We start from the raw sequence: 16,968 nt of genomic DNA, 5'->3' as shown, positions 1-16,968 counted from the left end.
CAAGTCCTAATGGGCATTTGGCTCAAGAAAGAGCTAATGGTTACACAGGTATTTAAACACAACCCGAGTGATTATAGGTTGGCAATGTGTGTTAAAACTATAGACTTATGTAAAATGGAAATGAAATATAATCACGCAGCCAAACCACCACAGAGAGAAGCAGTGAAACATCAAGCTACCAGAAAGCTGGTAGCAGTTCTTTTATGTCCTGTTATTAACTCTGGTTTGTTACTTTAAAAAGCTGCCTCTTACTGGATTTTCCTAGTGTGATCTTACAAAGCATGGCCCTCCTTCTCCTCTTGGAAAAGCAGGAAAGCATATTAAGAGCACTGATAAAAGGTAAACAAACCAGGAGACACAAAGTTTCTTGATATGCTCTAATTGAGCTAGTTTCCTTACTCCGGCTTTGAAAAGGAACAGCCATAAGGCATTCTTGAGAGAGCCAAGTGAACTGCTGTTATCTCAAAAAGGTCTCCTTAATGTCTCGCTCGTGGGGGCTCCAAGTCTGCTCCGGCCATTGCCTGGAAGTCTAAGAAAAGAAGTCTACTGGCCTCTGTGATAAAGCTCCCATTTTTAGGCCTTGGGAAGGATGGGGTTGTTGACAGTTCATTCCTGTGAAAATTCAGTGCGGTCCACTCTCCTGATTGTAAATGGAAGGAATATATGGCAGCACTAATGCAAAAGGTATGTGATTAGATAGTCCCGTCTGCTATCTGCCCCAGCTTTCTGCTGATAGGCAGCTCTCGCTGGTGCTAACTGGGAGCCATCAGAGTTGCCAGACTGACGCCAGGCCCTTCATCAACTGCCTCTCAGATAAGGGGAGAAGGCTGCAATCTTCACGTAACACAATGTTTCCCCAGTGGGTGAACTTGAGTATTCCTGGCTGCATCTTTCACAGACATCTTGTGGAGCCAGTGAAGGGATAATATATAGTTTCATACTGTAAAGAGTCCAAAAGTTCAGTGTAAGAGATCCTGTCACAGTCACACGCACCTCACTGTTGTCTGCCCAGGCTTTAACCTTCTCTTGAAGAATACTAGATACAATGCCAGCAGAAGACATCTCTCCTTGGATGGTGCCGGTGCTGCGGGCTCTGGGCTGCCCCGCATTCCTCAGCTGCAGCAATAACTCACCTCAGACCCTGTGCTCGTGGTAGAGGCAGAAGTAGAAATAAAAGGTAAAGGACCCACTTAGGCTCCATCTGGTTGCTTCCAGAAATCGCTGACATGGTCCCCATCAGCAGACTGGTGTTGGCTTTACCCTTGCAGGAAGGCAGCCTCCAGTCACTACTGATCTGAGCCCTGAAAGGCCTCTGTAGGGCAGAGTGAAGATGGCTTCAGCACCTATGTGATGGAGCCTTGAGGCTGAATGTTGCTCCAGTTTGTTCTCTGACCTTGAGTATCAGTGTATGGCTGGAGTGGAGCAGTTTCTTGCTTCCCTGAGACTTTGTGTAGTGGTGGTAGGGTTTGGTCCACAAAGCTATTGTGCAGTCTCTGCCCTTCACCTGGGGCGCGGAGCAAGGGGAGGTAGATGCTGCTGGTGTCTCTGCAGACTGCCAGGGATCTAGGTAGGCACAGCAAAGTTTCTGCCACCATTCACTTCACTGTGTGCAGCCAGCTCCAGTGAAAAATCCTTCTGAAGGCTTTTCCATGTGGCCTTAGGACTTAGCACATGAAGACCTTCATAAAACCTGTAAACCCTCCACAATGACACGTATTGCAGTTAGGATCTCAGGTGTACTAGTTCCAGTTAGTCCAGAGAATGATCTGAAGGCACCTATATGTTACATGATCTAATGCCAGCTGTTTCTAGGAATGTGCTGGAAGCACCAGGTAGACCTGAAAGCTACACAGACAATTGCATTTCCCCCTTAAGCCTTATCTTTTTCCACACCCTAGAAAAATCTTAGAGCTTATTCATTCATTAAAACAGGAGGGAACTTTCCTCTACTCTTTTCCCTGTGACTCATGCACACTGTCGGAGCTGCCATCAGAGGCGTGACCAGAGCATGTGTACGTTGACCCAAGTTTTCTCTGGTCTCTGCAGCTTGGATGCCCTGAACGGTGTTTCCATGGCAGAGTGGATTTCCACGTGGCCCTGTGCGTGCCAAGCTTGCAACCAGTCCTGGGGCTAGAATATAAGTTACTTAGGTTTAAAGCAAGCATGTGCTTATACCCTTTGGTACAAATCATCTCTCGACCAGAAGGCAACCATCCCCATGGCCTAACGTGGTGTGACACAGCCGGGCAGCTCACGAGGGATGGTGAGCAGTGGTGTGCTTGAGCAGAGCTATGTGTGGGCTCGTGTTAGTCATTGTTTGCAAGCAGTTGAGTGATAGCCAGGGCTGATATAAGTGTCTGCAGAGCCTTGAAGATTCATAACAGTCGGCACGGAAGAGCCTCCTACTGAAAATCCTTAACCTTAAATCCTGAAATCCAGGAGTCAGGCCTTTACTGGCAGCTCTGTGCTGCAGGCACCTGGGCAAGGCTGTGAGTGGTTCCCCTTGTTCAGCTGGAGGTCCTGGTACAATACAGCCTATCACTGGAAGCTCAGGCCATCATGTAGTCACAGGTTACACACAGTAGGTATGAAACACAGTTTAACTGAACTGATATGCAAACAGAAGGCAAAAAGAGGGGTGACATTTGCAGCAACCATTGCACTCGGTATATAACACACTTCATCTCGCTGCACTGCATTTCTGTGGAGCTCCTTTTGTTCTTCTCTTGCTATGTGCTTTTCCTCCTCTGCCTCTCTTTAAAACTCTGGTGCTTGTTTTTATTGTATTTTCCATGGAGTAACCGTACACCAGTGATCCTGCAGCGCGATAACTGTGAGATTTCACATGAAGTTTGTTTCTCATTTCTTTTAGCTTGCAAATTGAACCAGCTCTGTGAAACTGGAGATCAGCTTGAGCCATTCCTTAAAACATACAACTCAGGTGCAGTGCATTGCTTAATATGAAACAGAAAAGAGCATCATCTGTGGGGACTGATGGGTGGCACTACCTCTAACATCCAGTGCATGGCTGTCAGGTGTGGGGCATCATCTCCTCCAGCTAGAGGAGAGGAACCAAAAGAGTGCCCAGAAGGGAAGAAGAAATGCAAATGCACTTCCCAAGGAACAGACAAGGGGTGATGGGCACAGGTTACTCCTGGGGAGATTCTGAGTGGACACAAGAGGAAAGTTCCGCAATGAGAACTACCAGCCACTGGAATAATCTCCTCAGGGAAATGGTGGGCTCCCCAGCATTGGACATTTTTGAGATTTGTCTGGACACGGTGCTGGGACATCAAGTCTAGGTCATGCTTTGCCTAGAAAGGTTGGACCAGATGATCTTTGAGGTCCCTTCCAAGCTGGGATTCTAGGATCCTTGCATGCCTGCTGGGAGCCTGTGCTTCTGCGTGTGTTAGGCCAGGTTTTAGAAGCAACTTCAGAATTTCAGCTCTTCATTTTCACACCTGCATGAAACAGGGCAACACACCCTTATCAGAGAAAGCTGTCTCATCAGATGTTACAACCACCTCTGTGTTACGGACATCCTCCTGTCTGATGCTGATGCTGTGGAGTGTGGGCCATTCATTTCTGGGAGTAAATTTGAAAGCCAAGTTTAAACATGCAGACCACTGTTTATTTCAGTGAATCATGCATGCTTAGGACCTGATCCTGCTAACTCCAGAACATCTCCTGGGAGATCTTGAGAGCTCTCACTGATAATGCAATTATCCTCATTGGAAGACTAATGCGGCATCTCTTTTACTTAGAGAACTGCAGGAGAGGGCTCAGTGGTTTGGGTTCTGCTGATGAAAACCCATTAGGGGCTAGCTCACCCCTTTAATTGCCCAAGTAGCATCTTGCAACGTGCATAGATGTGTACAAACAAGTGCTTACATGAGCAATGGATGCAGCTGAACACATACGTAGGTGCGGAGCCATAGGTTGTTTCTGCTTGTTTGTTGCTTATCTCATAGGAAGAGTTGAAGGAGCTGACTTCAAGACCATCACCATTTGCAGCAGCAGAACCCATCCGTGTGGGACATGATCACAGTTTTCCATTTTCTCCTATCCCGTTGCCTGTTTCCAACCTGGTGGAAAGCTCAGAGATGCCAGTGGCAGGACTTCCAGGGATTTCTATGGGTTTGAATCCAGCCCTGATTTACTGCAAATAATTCATCACCTTTCTCTTTGTGTTCAGCCAGAGCAGATCTTGGTGCTAACCACTGGCAAGATCTGCTAAACCCAGCGTGAGCCAGTGGGTCCCTTTATGAAGTGAATGAAGTGCATACCCATATTCAGGAGGTTTTATCTCTTTCTTTCACTGTTAGTTGCTTGGCAACCAGGATAATATTATTGCACACACACACGTTTTATTAGGTATCACCTGCAGTTAGAATTTATTTATCATTTTCATGTAGCAGACTCAAATCCTGCCATTTTCAATGCTGCACTGGTTGCCATGTGGAACCGCTGCCAAAAAGGAGGCAGTTCACAGCGTTAAAGGAATGAGTCACATTCTTACACACTCGACAGGATTAGACATTTCACTCCTTAATGCTTAAATGGAAGGTCATTAAAACAGCCCTGTGGTTTGGGGAGGATAGCAATTCCATAATATGCTTATTTTGGTGGCAAGTGAAAAGCTTGGTTTGGTTCTAAATGGGTTTGCTCCATACCATGGCAGAGCAGCACTGTCTCTGTTTTGCATCTGAGGGTGCAGTCAGTCTTTGCTCTCTCTGTTCTTGCTTCATTGTGGCTAGCCATGTCTCAGAAAAGCAGGGACTTCACTGCAGAGACTATGGCCCTGGCAGGGTCCTCCTGGAGCTCAGAAACTGGCAGTGCCACAGGCAGGTACATGAGAGCCCCTGCTCCAAGATCTGGTAACAAAGAAAGTGCAGCCTCCAATTCAAGCTCTTTCTGACACCCTATTTCCATCCTGCCAGCGGTTGCTTTGGTGTCTGAGCTGCTAGTTTGGTCTTTGCCCAGCAGCAGCACTCAGAGGCAATGTTCACGGAGCCCCTGATGTGTGGTACAGCTGAGCCTGCCATGCTGCTGCTAAATTAGATGGTGACTGACCCATGGCTTTACACATCCCTGCCCTGGTTGTGGGGAACATGCCCCATAGGCACACATCCACTGAGAACACATACATCAGCTTTTGTTTAGGGACCAGGTTAAAACATAGGAAGTGATATATATTGGAAAAGGCCATGTAAAGTATCATCTCCCAGACTCACAAATTGAGCCTGGAGCAAGGCTTGGGAGGAGGCTGGAGCTGCAGTGATGGGGCTGCTTGACCCCCACGTGGAAACCACGTGCTGGAAGCAGCAGCCACTCAGGTCTGGTGCTGTTCCAGGGTACAAAGCATCCGCAGCAGTTTGAGGAAAAGCACCGTGCAAATCGTTTTCACAGCTAAACATCCCCATAGGTCTGAAATGTGTCAGTCTGTGTCTCTATTCTGGCCACCGGCTGCTGCTTCAGCCTGCTGCAGCTATGAGCAATTCATAAACCCAAATGCCTTGTTCCTTCTCATGGAGTGGTTGAAGCCGAGGGAGAGATGATGAAACGTGTTTCTCTTTAATATGCCTGGATTAGGCATGTTTCATTGCTCACTGGGAAGAAACTTCAACAGGATAAATGATGTTAACAGCAAGTAATCTGATGGTGCCAAAGCAAGTTCCTACAGATCAGTCACATGAAGCTGGTGGAAGAGGCAAAGCTTTGCCTTGCTCTGCGGTGAGCACGGGGGACGCTTTCCCACTCCATCAGCTGAAGTACATGAACGATATGTACCATTATCAGGTGCAGGTACTAGCCTTGATCCGTGGGCAACCCACAGTTTCATTTAATAGGGAAGAGAACAGAGGTGACCTACCACAGTGTCAGCTGGGGGAGGAGGGGGGGTGTTAATGCTAAGGAAAGGCAGTTACTATATCCAATGAAGCTGCTGTGCTTTCTTGGTGGTGGAGGTGCTAGAAGAAAGTGAAACCTGTCATTATCTGGGGATTTTGAGTGAAAGACGTGTTGTTTTAAAAACTGCTCATTTTTAGGCTCAGCTCTGTCCTGGGAGGGGGCAGGTGCTGTTTTAGGGTTTGAGTGCTTGGGGTTGAGCACTTGGCTTGTGCCGTTTGTTGTTTCACCAAGACGTCTATTAATACTGTATGGGAATCATTTGGGATGACCATGGACATCCTTGGTCATATCAGAGGTGGCCCTCAGAGTCTGATCCTGTGCCTGGAGTAAGATTTAAAGGTGAGTGGGCAGCACAGCGTAAACAACTGTGCTTTCATAGAATCATAGAATCATAGAATGGTTAGGGTTGGAAAGGACCTTTAGATCATCTAGTTCATCCATGTCGGTTGCTTGAATTTGGACCTTAGACTCCCAAACTGAGCTGGTTTTCTCTTTAAAACCTGAAGCTTATGTTCTGCAGAATGTGATGAGGCCAGCAGAGAAAATGTTGATACCAAAAGACTCTCTCAACCTCCAGCTGAGTCTCCTGACTTCCAGATCTGTGCCTTAACCACAGGGCCACCTCTTACCCCCTTGGCTATGGCCATTTCTTTGTAGACGAAAAGTGAGTTGATGAAAGCCACCAGACAGCATCCAACGTGGAGGAAGCATCTGCTGTGCATAAGGACTTCCACTCCACCATGGCAGACCGGGCTGTGGTGTTAAACAGCTCCTCCGTGCCACTGTAGAAGTAGTGGCGTTTCAGTGGTGGATAATCACTACATGGGCTTTGGAAGGCTCTCAGGGATGAAAAGGCTCTATGCAATCGTAGACCTTTTTCCCCCTCTAAGGCCAGCATTTAGCTTGGGCTATTCAAAGCAGTTCAGTTTATTAGTAGTCTGTTTCTGGAGCCGAAGTGGCTCCATGGAGGGGAGTTATTCCATGCAAAACAAAACAGGAAAAGCAAACAATGCCCAGCTCCTCTGTTCTGAGGGACTCTCAGAAAGCAGCATTGTTCCACCTTCTCACATGCAGCAGAGGAGCCCCAGGACAGAGCAGCCATTGCAGGAGTGTGATGTGGTCCAGCACAGAGACACTCTGCAGCAGGAGGGACATAGAGCATTCAGGAATGAAATGTGACTGCCTCTGTTGAAAGTGAGCCTGCTCCTGGCCAAGTCACTGGCTTAAGTGTTCAGCAAGAGAATCAAAGCAGGGAACTTCACAGGCAGCAGCACAGTCTGTAACTTGATGGGATCCAAATGCTTGTCCCCTTAGAAAGCAGCAGGCTCCATGAATTCCCATCATTGCTCATGAGGTGTACGCTGGATGATCCACGAAAGCGCAGCTTTTAAGTGTCCCTTAAGCCTGAGGGTTTGTGTGGCTCCCCAGTTTGGGAACCAGTTCACTCTTTTGAGTGGGGAGGATGATGATGATGTGTCTTCTTGGAACTGATGTTATGGTTTTCTGATTATGCCTTCCAAGTCTTCTTCCCATCCCAGCTAATCATGGAATCATGGAACGATTTGGGTGGAAGGGACCTTAAAGCTCATCCAGTTCCAACCCCCTGCCATGGGCATGTACACCTTCCATTAGACCAGGTTGCTCCAAGGTTGCTCCAAGTCCAGCCTGGCCTTGAGTACTCCCAGGCATGGGGCTAATAAAGCTGTGTGGGCTAAAAGGACCTGGAGAGAGAAAGCAGCTTTGCTCCAGCTCTCCATGGAAAGCAACCTGGTGTTGTGAAACACTGCAGACAGTTGTTCATCAGAAGGCTCAAGTGTGGAACTCTTCCCATGGCAGAGAGCTCTCCCTGGAAATGTTCATCATCACACAAAAACCCAGCATCATCCGGCTCCTGCCTTTCTCCTCCTCTGGCTAAATATAAAATATCCTTCACATGCCTCATTCCACTGGGATTCTGCAGTGGTTTGAGCACTACTGGCTTTTTTCACTCCATATTTCAACATATACCCCTTATGACAGACAGCAATGTGCCTTTCATCAGGTTTAGCTCTCGGGTTAATTTTGCCTACAGAGGAAGAATAAGCTGTAAACATCCCTGCGAGAGGGGCACTGAAGCCTGAGATGAGTTTGGGGAGTTACAGGATTACAAAATGGCATGAATTTTAGTGACAGTGCAAGGTATCAACTTAATGACAACGTCAAGTTCCAGCAGTTCCAGTAAGGAAGTTTTATAACAACATTAAATCTGGGATAAAAAAGGATTATTGGCAGGCGTGAAGGTTTGGGGAAAAGGTTTGTTCTAGTTCTGAATACAACAAATGGCTGACAGCTTTTCTGGGAAGCGAGGATTTGAACAAGAATGTTGGTTTGGTTGAAGGCACGGTTGGGTTTGCTCTCAAAACCCTGCAGCATTTTAAAAACACACCAAAATGTCACTTAGAAACGGCGATGATTTCAACACAAGTGTCAAAGTGCTTCATTTTGAAGCGCACTGAATTTTCTTCTCATAGAAATCCAGCATCCACCTCATGAGGAAGTGACCATCCTTGGGCTGGGGCATGTCTCACACAGCTAATTTTGAATCTTTAACTGAAAATCACTCATCTGGGTGGAGGAGCACATAACCCATCAGGAGGGCGAGCTGGCGCTGGGCACCAGGTAGGCTGCAAGGCAAATGAACTCATTATACCACAGGCTCGACAACTTCTTTTGCTCCCTTTGAACACCACAGAATTCCTACTTGTTAGTCACTATTTATACAGTTGCACACGGATTCTTTCTTAAGCATTCACATATTTTATGATGTTAGGAAAGACTTTTAAGATGCAAAAACCCTGATGTTTTTAATGAGTTTAACAATAAACAGGCAGCGACTGAAGCGTGCGCAGTCCTCAGGTCAAACCCATGCTGAATTTCCACTGGCCTCAGCACAGGGTAGCTTCAAACCCACACTTTCACTTCCAAATCATGCTGAGCTAGTGAAAACAGAGTTTTTGACTGATGCTTCACACATAAATAAAGAATTTGGGAGTGCTGGGGGTCACTTGGAGCTTGCTCACAGCTCATCAGCGTGTGCTGGGCGCTGCTTTGGTTTTGATGCAGAGGAACACTTTGGTTTGATGTGTCCTGCTGGCATCCAGCGCGGTGTGATGCGGAACTGGCAGCAGAGAACTTTCTTTACATGCCTTTATGTTGAACTGGGGCAGCTTAATTGTTACTCAATGAAAGCACAAATCTGCAGCAGAGCCATCGCACCCACTCCAGGGAGAGGAGCTCAGATTAAAGAGCTGGCAGGGAAAGACCCTTACCCAAGGGCAGGAAGATCATTCAGAAATAGTCATAAAACACAAGATGAATCTTTAAATATTTATTAAAAACAACGTTTGAATGTTAATTCCCCCTCACACATCACCCGTGAAAGAGATTCTAGGGATGAGGAAATGAAACCACAAAGCCAGTAAGTGATTTGCCTGAGGCCTCAGCCGTAAATCAGGCTCTGAACTTGAGATTAGCTCTTTCTGCTCCCTCCATCCCCCTCTCTGTGATAAGGCAAAGGGCTGAACTTGTGCCCGCATTCCCCGGAATGCCATGCAGGATTGATGCTCATCGAGGGTTCAGACTGTGGCTCTGCAGTGAGATGGACCCTGCAGCTTCATGGGGAGCACTGGGGAGCAGCTGTGATCACGTTCCTTCTCCTGAATGCTGTCACTCTGAGATGAAACTTGTCTTCTCCAGCCTTGAGCGTTTTCACAGCCTTATCAATGAAAACACACCCAAATTTAATTAGGTCGGTTATTCTGTGTAATTATCAAAGACCCCTAGGATGGTTTGGGTTCAAAGGGATCTTAAAGCTCATCTAGTTCCAACCCCATGCCATGGGCAGGGACACCTTCCACTAGACCAGGTTGCTCCAAGCCCCATCCAACCTTGCCTTGAAATTAGTGGGGAAAAGTGATTGGTATTGCCAGTTTTGAGCTGAAAAAGAGTTTTTAAGTCTTTCTGATTTCACCCAACTCTTTGGTGATTTCTCCCTTGGGTGGCCCAAGTCCTACATGGGCAACCATGAGGCCACCAACAGATCAGGAGCCACGCTCTTCTCATGGAGACAGACACAACTATCTCAATTCCCTTTTGCAAGTTGGTGGAGCCTCACGTGGCCCCGGTGAGCATCCATGAGCATGGATTTGGATACCCAAATCCACCTGGGTGTCCAGGCTGGGCGACCATCCCTGCACAGTGCCGTGCCACGCAGCACAGATGTGCCTGCAGAGCCTCATGCTAGACACACTTCCTCCTGGGGGCTTCTCCAGATAATTCCCTTGCATATTAAAAGTTGTTTATCCTGTGCTTTAAAGCAGGATGCTTCCCTTATCTGCAAGCAGAGCAAATTCCCCCCAGTGCCTCCGTGCCGTCATTCCTGGCCTGCTCCTGACTCCTGAGCTCGCTCAGTGCTCGTGGTGGCTCTGCGTTATCTCCTGTCTGCAGCGTAGACAGACCCTGCCTGGAGCAGCCTCCAGGCTCTGCAATACCAAGACCAATGTCTTCAAAGCCTGAAAATTGCTCTGTAATTTGAATCTTTAACAACACATGGAAAAATCTTCAGGAACTGGCCTGTATCATGTCTCCGAATGGCTTCATAAATACAACACTGAGGAATTTGGATACTCTCGTCTGTGTCCATGATGGATGTTTGCATTCTAAGACAGAAATGCATTTGCTGCTTTTCCTTACCTCTGCAAAGCAGCTCAAATCCACTGTGCAGCTCCTTTTCCTGCCCCTTCCTTACCTTTAACCCCTGTCCCATGTCACTGGTGATTGCACCCAAACCAAAGGGCTGGGTTAGTCCCTGTCACTAGTTTCTGAGTCATTGGGCTCCGGTGGCTCCTCCTGGGCCACCATGAGGAGGAGGCTGTTAATCCCCCATTCCTATCAGTCTGAGACAGAGAAAAGCCACATGCAGAAAGTTCAGATACGAAAAAAGAAGCTTGATGGAATGTATTTATCTGAAAACAATAGAGTCTGGATGGAAAATCAGTGTTTTACACCAATCATGTGGTTGTTGTTAATGTTTTCCAAAACACCCAGAGGTACCTTGTGTGTTAATAAGAGCAGCCTGTACTATTTCGCTTAAAAAGCAAAATGTGCATCTCTGCACCTAAAACTGCTCTTGTATTTCAGCCTTGTATTGACGCCCAGATGGCTGCCAGAGGAATTTCCCATTCCCCCAGATCTGCAGTCACGGGGCTTGATTTCAGCCCAAGATGCAGCAGCAAATATTTATGGTTGCGTTTCAATGCTTCTTTTCCATTCCCTTCCTTAAAGCAGGAGAATGTCCTGAAGTGTGGATTGAGTCTGAACTGTGGCCCTTGCAACCCTCCTCTGCTTTCAGCTGCCCTGCATGGGCTGAGGTGCCATCCCTGGAGCCAGGTGCAGTGCCGGTGGTACAGCGGTGGGACGATGCTGGATGCTCCCAGGCAGTGCAGGGTGGTACCATGGGCTCCAGCCAGGTTTAACCAGGCAAAGGAGCAAACCCAGAAGAGAGCTGCTGCTGCAAGGAGGAATTGTTTAAAGCTGCTCCAGCAGCAAAGGCCAAGCTGGAGGGTTCATTTCCTCGGCCGTAGCGCTGCTGCAGCCCCAGAATCCCAAGATCCGCTGATAGCAATTGAGCAAGGATTTCCATTTTTGGTGCGAGCTCAGACTTAAAATAGACAGTCTTGAGCGAGGAAGAAACTCTGTTGACAGAACATAGGGAACATTCCTCAAGTGTACTTTTGCAAAGGACTATCTCTGTCTTTAATCTCCTCGCCGTTTCCTGCAGGTCTCCCGGGCCCAGCTTCCCTCTCATTGTTAGTGGCGCTTTTGGAAATGACCTCAGGCAGTTTGCAGTGACTGGCGACCCACGGTCAGAATGACTAACCCAGTCTGTCTCCATCCCTTGGACATGTCCCATTGACTAAATAAATGACAGGCACTGACATGTGAATAGAAACAAAAACAGCCTGACAAGTGAAATCTTAACTCTTTGGAGCAAAGAGTCTGGATGCCCCTTCAGCCTGACAGCAAAGCGGAGAGCAATCACTGCAAACAGTGATGGCAAAAGTGCATCGAGCCTCCGCAGCTGCTCAGGACACATGCAGATGGGGCAGACAAACACCTCTAATATTACTTTTAATTGTTGAAAATTGTTTTCTGAAGCTTTTTATCTCAGCACATCTTTAATTAAAAGTGTGGCTGTGTGTTTACGTGGCCCTCCTGTGTCTGGGTTCAGCATGAGTAATTCCATTGAATGCTATAAGCAAGGGTTAATGATGAGAAAGCCTGTCACAGGATCTTGGACTTATACTGTACATCGTCAGCTCTATAACTCGACATAGGTGGGCTTATATCTGCTTCCAGCCTACTGCACAGAAACACCCATGGGACAGATGATCCTGGTTCCCCCAGGCCTTCATGGAACCTGCCAGCATCCACTGATGTCAGCTTTAGGAGGGATATAAGGGGGGTGTAAGCTCAAAGGCAGATGTATGTATTTCTAGGTCTCCTATAGGCCACCAGCACTGGGTGCTGTCATGCTTCAAGGCCTCAATTCCTCCTCTGAATCCCCGCTAACACATTTTGCTGAGCTCTCTCCAGCCCCAACCCCAGCTAAGTGACACCAGTCTGAGAACATGCCACGCCATCCCAGCGTGATATGGTTTTTGTAGGGCCCAGACAAGCTGCCTTTGCAATCTAACAATAGTTTTACCAAGAAGAATAGAATTGCTGTTAATAAGCTACATTTGTGGATTTTTTTGGTTGGAAAAGTAGGAAAGTATTCTCTTTAATATAATCAAAATCTATTTGCAATGCTGTAATGACAATAATTAATAATGCTGCTTAGCAGTTATTAGCACTCGGTGCATTGTTAGGATGTCTGCATTAGCTAAGGTTTAATAATGAGGTTCATATAAATCCAAAAGAAGAAAATAATGATATGGGGAGTGGTTGTGGAGCTGTGGTCTGATGGCTTCTTGCTTTAATGTAAGTAACAAATAATTCCCTCTGGCTCTCAGCATTTGTGGATAAGGCCATAAAAAAGGAAGGGAAAAAAAAGGAAGGAGGAAACCTCAGCTAATAAAAATGCCACCCCTGCTTTACGACTCGGGGAGGAACGTTTGTTGTTTGGCTAATGGTGAGATTAATAACTTGTGTTGGGGTGGTTGATGTCATTCTCTTGTCCTGTGTGTCGAGCATTTGCCTTGAGAGTATGGGGACTGTACTGGCAGCATGCTGTTCCTCAGTACAAGGCATGGGTGAGCCAGGGGGTCTTTGGCACAAATGGTGACCAGTGCCATAGCATGGGGATGTGGAAGCAGGAGCAGGCTGCAGCCCTCAGTTGGAGGTGGCTTCGGGAGGTGTTGGCAGCTCTGTCAGCTGAGACAAAAATGATGTCCTAACTTGGGGATTATTCTTTTTAATGCAACACAATTTGATAGAATCATGGAACAGTTTGGATTGGAAGGGACCTTAAAGCTCATCCAGTTCCAGCCACCTTCCACTAGAGCAGCTTGCTCCCAAGCCCCTGTGTCCAACCTGGCCTTGAACACTGCCAGGGATGGGGCAGCCACAGCTTCTCTGGGCACCCTGTGCCAGCGCCTCAGCATCCCCGCAGGGAAGAGCTTCTGCCTAAGAGCTCATCTCAGTCTCCCCTTTGGCAGGTTAAAGCCATCACCCTTTTGCCTTTTTGGTCTCAGTTCATCCACAGCTGATGATCGTGCATTAATCATCATTTACTCAGTAGCCAAAAAAAAGAGGCTGAGAGGTAAAAAACACTCACTTCATGTAAAATGTCATTTGTTATCAGGTATCTGCTCCAGTCAGTGCTCCATCCTCTTGTTCTCATCCCACATTGTGCCTGGATAGCCTGACGGGCCATAGGAAGCCTTCTGCTGTTTCCAGACATCGGGACAGTTTTGCATCCCTGTGCCAGGTCAGTTGTAGCACGGGCTGGACTTCGGGTAGAGTGGGTAAGAGCCAGCATGCGGGGTCAGGCTGTGGAGTCAGGCATGGTCCCAGGTAATCATCTGTGTAAGAAGGTAAACAAGAGGTCAGATTTTGGCTGCGACCTATCCAGGGAAGGTGATCAGGGCTACCCCACTTACACCCTCCGAGGGCTTGGCTGCTAGAGACGCCTGGCACCAAAATAGCAGTGAGACGGTTTAGTGCTGAACTATGGAAAACCCCAGTTGTGGCTCCAAAAGGACGTCTGGGGTCTGCAGGGGAGACCTGCACCTCCAGGGCTGCCTGACTCAGCATTTCATCCACAGGTCTGTGCCCATGTACTGGTGGCTGGGGTGGCTGCCCAGCAGGGAGACATCCTGCTGGCACCCAGGCTGCCTTAGGGAAGAAGCTGCTGCTTCTGATCATCTCTGAGATGTTGGAGCCAGCAGTTTCCTGGACAGAGATGTCTTCTCAGCACTGTTTAAGGTACAGCAGGACCGACCCTGCAGGGTGCCTGCTCAGAGAGGAGTTTCTCATTCCATGGTGTGGCAATGGGATGGAGAACATCCCCTGGAGACCTGAGTGGCTTCCAGCCACCACCTCCTTTCTCAGCAAAGCCTGCTCCATGTGCTGGGTGTCTAAGAAGCAACTGTGCTACTGCTGGGTCAAACTGCATACTTCTGTATCCTATTTAAGGATGATTTGCTCTCAGTAACACCCAGCAGTGCCAATGACTTTAGGGTCAGCTCCTTTCCTCCTTAATCCTACTTTCCATTTTCACGTTCTTCTGCATGAGCAAGCCCTGGAGATCCTACAGCCAGCTGCCAGCAGAGATACTCAAAAACACAGTTTTGGAGCAAAAAGCAATGTCATTTTGGTACTTTAGAAGTGATTGCCTCTGGCTACCTTCAGTCCAGGCTCAGACCAGAGAAGACAGTATTCTCTTTCTCCCATAATGATTTTCATATCCCCATTTTGAGGTTGCAAGCAGTTGGGGGAAGCTGGTGTCCTGGGACCAGCTTTTGAAGCTGCTTTCAGCCTTGCTGCTTTCAGCCTCTCCAGCCAATGACTCAGTCACTATTTCTATTCTCTTCCCACTTCTGTTCCTGCTTCTCTGAAGTTTTGGTCAGTGGCAGCAGCTTTTGCTAATGTTTTGTGGCTGCTTCTCTCCGCGTTATTATTGGAGATGCCTATGAAATAACAGAGCTGCTCTTTAAGACACTGCTGCACCACTGCAGAAAATATTTACCAAAGCTGTGGTAAGCAGCTCTTTACTGGAGTGACTGGCGTCTGCTCTGAAGCGCACCAGACGCCAGTCACTTCAGCAAAAAGCTGCTGCAACAGAACAAATTGCCCAGGGCAGCAGATCTTGGGAAAGGAGGAAAGCCAGCAGCCCCGTCTGTCTGCCTTTGTGTTTTCTAAGGCAGAAAAATTATCTTTTTACAAGCCTGCCCTAGTTGGCTCTGACCAGCTCTTCCCAGAAAATACCATCATAAATAGAAGAGCAAACTATTGCATAAACGGACAGGTTGCCATTTATATCTGACCTTTCTCAGCTCTTCTTTGATGGCTTCGTCAACCGATGCTTCCTTCTCGTCCAGCCCCACCGTGCTTTTAGCTCCTGCTTCTAGGAGAGCACCACTGGGCACCACAAACCTCAATTAAAATCCATTTTGGACATAGGTGTAGGCTCCCTCAGCTCTCTGGCCCAGCTCCAAATAGAGTAATCCTTTTCTTAATCCTGCCCTCCCAGGGAACTTCCAGGTTTGTGTTTGCAAATTGTATGGGTAAATATGGATAGGGGGAGATGGATTTACTTTTAAAGACTCTGGGCTTGGCATATTACACACCGTTTGTTGCTAGACCAGCCTGGTGGCAGCACCACACTGGTATCCTTCCTCAGATAGACCCTTTCCAGCTCCAAAATGACAATTCACCAAAGCCAACCCAAAAAACAGTAAAGGGCCGTTTCATAACTGGGTGTTATCTGCCTGGAAAGGGCTCCAGAGAAGCAGACTGTCTCCACAGGCTGCTGAATAAATGCTGATAAAAAGGACAAACTCCTGTATGTTTGTTATGGGTGGTGTGGCTTTCAGATGTATCCTCTGGTGGATGCAGGCAGTTGGGATTCCCTTCCTATTTGAACACAGCATCTGGTTTATGTGATATTACTTGACTCCTATAGCCAGACCAGGGCAGGAGGAGTTTAATGGCAAAGCCCTGCTGTGCTGCCTGCAACTGGGGAAGGACAGAATGGGGCTGAGGTAGATGCTATGAGTTGTTGTGGGCCTAGAATCCCCTCTTCTCTCATGCAAATGGATGGCTGGACTGAGCATGTACATCTCTCTCCTGCAGGAGTCTCAGAGGCTGCACCATCCTTGCACTGGCTGAACATGACTTCTCCTCCCCATCCACTTCATCTTGCACCAGTACCTGCTTGTGAGAACCCTGGGAGCCAGCCACGGCGCTCACATTGGATCATAATGGGCCACAAGGTAGGATGTCTTCCTGGATAAAGCACTAGATTAAAGCCCAAGAGTCAATGTCTTCATCCTGTCCCCCCCCATGCCTCATTTTATCTGATTATTAGTTCAAAGTGACATAGAAAATCACTGTCAATGGCATTGGGAAAGACACTGGAAGGTTTGGTGGCAGGTAGACCTTCCCCTGCATCAGCAGCTTCGTTCCAGAGCACAGAGGAGTAATGATGCCTGGCAGTCACTCCTGTGCCACACTGGTGGTCAGGAGATCCACATCCTGCAGCTGTCAAATGAATCTGTAAAGCAGAGGGAGGGTCACAAGATTCTGTTGCTTTGAGGAATCACAGCTTTGTTTTCCAACCCCAAGAAGTCCTCAGAAACCTACCTCTGGAGGAGCAGTGGCCTAACCTCCCCCATCTTCTCTACAGCATTCATTGAGTGCGTACAGCAGTTAAGGAACTTCTGCCCTCAGTCATCCTGGACAGAAGCGCGGGGTTGGAGCAGTTTTGAGGTGTGACAGCAGGGGAACCTCCTCAGAGGCTGGTCCTGTCCCCATGTGCCATTTGTCCTCTCCTAGATGCCAGTAGCAGGGACGGGA

General features: G+C 47.8%; 1 long non-coding RNA gene across 2 annotated transcripts in view; it reads left to right on the top strand.

Annotated features, from left to right (window-relative positions):
• Positions 1-16,968, top strand: part of LOC133265777 (uncharacterized) — a 172,226-nt gene extending 155,258 nt beyond the window's left edge. For both annotated transcript variants that reach the window (XR_009742105.1, XR_009742106.1), the window contains 3 exons: positions 13,754-13,879; positions 14,217-14,376; positions 16,246-16,968. This is a non-coding gene — a long non-coding RNA (uncharacterized LOC133265777). The remainder of the gene's footprint in view (positions 1-13,753; positions 13,880-14,216; positions 14,377-16,245) is intronic.

Source organism: Pezoporus flaviventris, unplaced genomic scaffold (genome assembly GCF_033815535.1).
Source record: "Pezoporus flaviventris isolate CSIRO_AGI_PZ_B2104156 unplaced genomic scaffold, CSIRO_AGI_Pfla_v1 ptg000006l, whole genome shotgun sequence".
In the NCBI taxonomy this organism is placed as follows: Eukaryota; Metazoa; Chordata; class Aves; order Psittaciformes; family Psittacidae; genus Pezoporus; species Pezoporus flaviventris.
Note: the sequence above shows the minus strand (reverse complement) of the source record. Positions and strands in the feature narration are given on the sequence as shown.